This window comes from Salvelinus fontinalis, chromosome 4 (genome assembly GCF_029448725.1).
Source record: "Salvelinus fontinalis isolate EN_2023a chromosome 4, ASM2944872v1, whole genome shotgun sequence".
NCBI classification, from domain to species: domain Eukaryota; kingdom Metazoa; phylum Chordata; class Actinopteri; order Salmoniformes; family Salmonidae; genus Salvelinus; species Salvelinus fontinalis.
Window position 1 is genome coordinate 22713827 of NC_074668.1, and position 6449 is coordinate 22720275.

Below are 6449 nucleotides of genomic sequence, written 5' to 3' on the forward strand. Positions count from 1 at the left end.
TACTGGAGACCAGATACGTTGGGCCGGCTTCATGGCACTCGGCTCGATGCCCAACCTAGCCCTCCCAGTGCGGCAAGGTGGAATAGCCCGCACTGGGCTAAGCACGCGTACTGGGGACACCGTGCGCTTTACCGCATAACACGGTGTCTGACCAGTACGACGCCCTCTTACTCCACGGCAAGCCCGGGGAGTTGGCTCAGGTATCCAACCCGGCTTCGCCACACTCCCCTTTAGCCCCCCCCCAAGAAATTCTTGGGTGAGCCTCTCGGGCTTCCAGCCTCTCATACGTGCTGCCTCCTCATACCAGCGCTCCTGGGCTGTGGCTGCCTTCCTCTCCTCCCGCGAGCGGCGATTCACACCAACCTTAGCCCAGGGTCCTTCTCCGTTGAATATTTGTTCCCAACTCCATTCCTCTTCTCTCCATTGCCTTAGTTCCCTTTCTCTCTCCTCAATCCGCTTGGTCCTGTTGTGGTGGGTGTTTCTGTAAAGGCAGTCAATGTTGTTCTCCCCCTTAGACGAGAAGGAGCATGGATAGGACCAAGATGCCGATTGAGGGAAATAAGCCATCTTTTAATGAAAACAGCAAACAAAACACTACAAAACTACAAAACAACAAACGTGACTAACCTTCAACCGTCCATGTGAGGACACAGGAACAAACACCCACAAAAGCCTACTGCCTATGGCTACCTTAAATCTGGCTCCCAATCAGAGACAAATGAATGACAGCTGTCTCTGATTGAGACCCAATCTAGGCAGCCATAGACATAACTAGACAACCTAACAAACACTATCCCATACACATACAACACCCATGGACTAACCAAACACACACAACATACAATGCCCACCCCAACTCACGCCCTGACCAACTAAACATAATCAAAATAACATAAAAATAGGTCAGGAACGTGACACATGTGACTAACAGAAATTGAATAATGTGTCCCTGACAAAGGGAGGGGGTCAAAATCAAAAGTAACAGTCAGTATCTGGTGTAGCCACCAGCTGCATTAAGTACTGCAGTACATCTCCTCCTCATGGACTGCACCAAATTTGCCAGTTCTTGCTGTGAGATGTTACTCCACTCTTCCACCAATGCACCTGCAAGTTCCCGGACATTTCTGGGAGGAATGGCCCTAGCCCTCACCCTCCGATCCAACAGGTCCCAAACGTGCTCAATGGGATTGAGATCCGGGCTCTTCGCTGGCCATGGCAGAACACTGATATTCCTGTCTTGCAGGAAATAACACACAGACCGATCAGTATGGCTGGTGGCATTGTCATGCTGGAGGGTCAGGATGAGTCTGCAGGAAGGGTACCACATGAGGGAGGAGGATGTCTTCCCTGTAACGCACAGCGTTGAGACTGCCTGTAATGACCCCAAGCTCAGTCCGATGGTGACACACCGCCCCAGACCATGACGGACCCTCCACCTCCAAATCGATCCCGCTCCAGAGTACAGGCCTCAGTGTAACACACATTCCTTCGACGATAAACGCAAATCCAACCATCACCCCTGGTGGGACAAAACTGTGACTCGTCAGTGAAGAGCACTTTTTGCCAGTGCCGTCTGGTCCAGCTACAGTGGGTTTGTGCCCATAGGCAACGTTTTTGCCGGTGATGTCTGGTGAGGACCTGCCTTACAACAGGCCTACAAGCCCTCAGTCCAGCCTCTCTCAGCCTATTGCGGACAGCCTGAGCACTGATGGAGGGATTGTGCGTTCCTGGTGTAACTCAGGCAGTTGTTGCCATCCTGTACCTGTCCCGCAGGTGTAATGTTCGGATGTACTGATCCCGTGCAGGTGTTGTTACACGTGGTCTCCCAATGTGAGGACGATCAGCTGTCCGTCCTGTCTCCCTGTAGCGCTGTCTTAGGCGTCTCACAGTAGGGACATTGCAATTCATTGCCCTGGCCACATCTGCAATCCTCATGCCTCCTTGCAGCATGCCTAAGGCACGTTCACGCAGATTAGCAGGGACCCAGGGCATCTTTCTTTTGGTGTTTTTCAGAGTCAGTAGAAAGGCCTCTTTAGTGTCCTAAGTTTTCATAACTCTGACCTCAATTTCCTACCGTCTGTAACCTGTTAGTGTCTTAACGACCGTTCCACGGGTGCATGTTCATTAATTAATGTTTATGGTTCATTGAACAAGCATGGAAAACTATCATGACACAAGGCGAGACCCAGATGCAGACACAAGAGGCAGATGGTTGGAGTCTTACAATGTTTATTAATACAAAAAAGGGGTAGGCAAGAGAATGGTCGTGTACAGGCAAAAGGTCAAAACCAGTTCAGAGTCCAAAATGTACCGAAGGGCAGGCAGAATCAAGGTCAGGGCAGGCAGGATGATCAGACAGACGGGAAAGTAGTCCAGTGTCAGGCAGGGGTCAAAACTGGGAAGACTATCAAAAAGAGAATAGCAAAAGGAGTACGGGAAAAACACTCTGGTTGACTTGACTAACATACAAGATGAACTGGCACAGAGAGACAGAAAACACAGGGATAAATACACTGGGGAAAATATGCAACACCTGGAGGGGGTGGAGACAATCACAGGAACTGGTGAAACCGATCAGGGCGTGACAGGAAACAGTGTTTAAACCCTTTTCAATGAAGATTTGATGTTATTTGGATTTTTACGAATTATCTTTGAAAGACAGGGTCCTGAAAAAGGGACATTTCTTTTTTTGCTGAGTTTATATATAAAAATCTGCCAATTAATCAGTATCAGCTTTTTTTGGTTCTCCAATAATCGGTATCAGCGTTGAAAAATCATAATCGGTCGACCTCTAATCTAGACTCAGTAGCACATTTAAGTGTTGTGGTGTACTGTTTTCGCTATCTTTTTTTCACCTGGCATATGCTGTCCTGCTTATTCTAGGGTTCAGACTGAATGCAGTTGTAAATGTGCTGCTCACAATTGACAGCAGCAACATAGACCTGTTAAATTGACAAGAAAGGTGTTGATATAGTCGTGTTAAGGCATGGCTTCCTTGTTTTGAGTCTGTTAAATGTGTTTCTCATTCTGCTGGAGTGACCTAGTATTTTACATAAAACTTACCTTACCCACTGTTTTTCCATTTGTAACTCACCCACCAAAATCACAATATGCTGTTTTACATTGTGTTATTTGTGCTGGTCTAATTCCTCATATGGAAAAGCAGAAGAATCTGTGTGCTCTCGGATAGTAATAATAGTTCCTGTGGTGCACTTCGATGTCCCATGTTTGTGACATTGATCAGTACATTTAAGGTTGACTTAAATTCAGAAGTGTATATACAGTGGGGCAAAAAAGTATTTAGTCAGCCACCAATTGTGCAAGTTCTCCCACTTAAAAAGATGAAAGAGGCCTGTAATTTTCATCATAGGTACAAAAAAAATCCAGAAAATCACATTGTAGGATTTTTTATGAATTTATTTGCAAATTATGGTGGAAAATAAGTATTTGGTCACCTACAAACAAGCAAGATTTCTGGCTCTCACAGACCTGTAACTTCTTCTTTAAGAGGCTCCTCTGTCTTCCACTCGTTACCTGTATTAATGGCACCTGTTTGAACTTGTTATCGGTATAAAAGACACCTGTCCACAACCTCAAACAGTCACACTCCAAACTCCACTATGGCCAAGACCAAAGAGCTGTCAAAGGACACCAGAAACAAAATTGTAGACCTGCACCAGGCTGGGAAGACTGAATCTGCAATAGGTAAGCAGCTTGGTTTGAAGAAATCAACTGTGGGAGCAATTATTAGGAAATGGAAGACATACAAGACCACTGATAATCTCCCTCGATCTGGGGCTCCACGCAAGATCTCACCCCGTGGGGTCAAAATGATCACAAGAACGGTGAGCAAAAATCCCAGAACCACACGGGGGGACCTAGTGAATGACCTGCAGAGAGCTGGGACCAAAGTAACAAAGCCTACCATCAGTAACACACTACGCCGCCAGGGACTCAAATCCTGCAGTGCAAGACGTGTCCCCCTGCTTAAGCCAGTACATGTCCAGGCCCGTCTGAAGTTTGCTAGGGAGCATTTGGATGATCCAGAAGAAGATTGGGAGAATGTCAAATGGTCAGATGAAACCAAAATAGAACTTTTTGGTAAAAACTCAACTCGTCGTGTTTGGAGGACAAAGAATGCTGAGTTGCATCCAAAGACCACCATACCTACTGTGAAGCATGGGGGTGGAAACATCATGCTTTGGGGCTGTTTTTCTGCAAAGAGACCAGGACGACTGATCCGTGTAAAGGAAAGAATGAATGTGGCCATGTATCGTGAGATTTTGAGTGAAAACCTCCTTCCATCAGCAAGGGCATTGAAGATGAAACGTGGCTGGGTCTTTCAGCATGACAATGATCCCAAACACACCGCCTGGGCAACGAAGGAGTGGCTTCGTAAGAAGCATTTCAAGGTCCTGGAGTGGCCTAGCCAGTCTCCAGATCTCAACCCCATAGAAAATCTTTGGAGGGAGTTGAAAGTCCGTGTTGCCCAGCAACAGCCCCAAAACATCACTGCTCAAGAGGAGATCTGCATGGAGGAATGGGCCAAAATACCAGCAACAGTGTGTGAAAACCTTGTGAAGACTTACAGAAAATGTTTGACCTCTGTCATTGCCAACAAAGGATATATAACAAAGTATTGAGATAAACTTTTGTTATTGACCAAATACTTATTTTCCACCATAATTTGCAAATAAATTCATTAAAAATCCTACAATGTGATTTTCTGGATTTTCTTTCCTCATTTTGTGTCATAGTTGAAGTGTACCTATGATGAAAATTACAGGCCTCCCTCATATTTTTTAAGTGGGAGAACTTGCACAATTGGTGGCTGACTAAATACTTTTTTGCCCCACTATTATGTATGAAAGGCACATGTAAGCATTGTTTACTATTTTGATTTATTTAAAAGAATGTAATTGTTGGTTCAGGTGTTTGACGTGATTGATGGGGGACTAGGTACCTTGTCAAATAAGTATGCTTATTCATTCATGATTATGGATACATTCTGCAATGAGTTAATCTGGCTTTGAATCTTCAACAGAAAACGTCAACAAGTTAGTTCTAAATTGCTTTAATACAGCAGTGCATTCGGACACTATGAATTGAAATATATTTCACCTTGTTCATATAGTTGTCAGAAATTATAAGTGATTAAATAAAGACCTCCACTGGCTAAAGGAGAAGAGGATCTGGTAAAATAAGAGTATGTTGCTAATATCATCTAGGTAGGTACAGTTGAAGTCGGAAGTTTACATACACCTTAGCGAAATATATTTAAATTAAGTTTTTCACAATTCCTGACATTTAATCCTAGTAAAATTTGTATTTTATTTCTTTCATCACATTCCCAGTGGGTCAGAAGTTTACATACACTCAATTAGTATTTGGTAGCATTGCATTTAAATTGTTTAACTTGGGTCAAACGTTTTGGGTAGCCTTCCACAATCTTCCCACAATATATTAGGTGAATTTTGGCCCATTCCTCCTGACAGAGCTGGTGTAACTGAGTCAGGTTTGTAGGCCTCCTTGCTCGCACGTGCTTTTTCAGTTCTGCCCTCAAATTTTCTATGGGATTGAGGTCAGGGCTTTGTGATGGCCACTCCTATACCTTGACTTTGTTGTCCTTAAGCCATTTTGCCACAACTTTGGAAGTATGCTTGAGATCATTGTCCATTTAGAAGTCCCATTTGCGACCAAGCTTTAACTTCCTGACTGATGTCTTGAGATGTTGCTTCAATATATCCACATCATTTTCTTTCCTCATGATGCCATCTATTTTGTGAAGTGTACCAGTCTCTCCTGCAGCAAAACACCCCCACAACATGATGCTGCCACCCCCATGCTTCACGATTGGGATGGTATTCTTCGGCTTGCAAGCATCCCCCTTTTCCTCCAAACATAACAATGGTCATTATGGCCAAACAGTTCTATTTTTGTGTCCTCAGACCAGAAAAGTATGATCTTTGTCCCCCTGTGCAGTTGCAAACCAGTCTGGCTTTTTTATGGTGATTTTGGAGCAGTCGCTTCTTCCTTGCGGAGCAGCCTTTCAGGTTATGTCGATATAGAACTCGTTTTACTGTGGATATAGATACTTTTGTACCTGTTTCCTCAAGCAGCTTCACAAGGTCCTTTGCTGTTGTTCTGGGATTGATTTGCACTTTTCGCACAAAAGTACGTTAATCTCTAGGAGACAAAACGCGTCTCCTTCCTGAGCGGTATGACGGCTGCATGGTACCTTCAGGCGTTTGGAAATTTCTCCCAAGGATGAACCAGACTTGTGGAGGTCAACAATTTTTTTCTGAGGTCTTGGCTAATTTCTTTTGATTTTCCCATAATGTCAAGCAAAGAGGCACTGAGTTTGAAGGTAGGCCTTGAAATACATCCACAGGTACACCCCCAATTGACTCAAATTATGTAAATTAGCCTATCAGAAGCTTCTAAAGCCA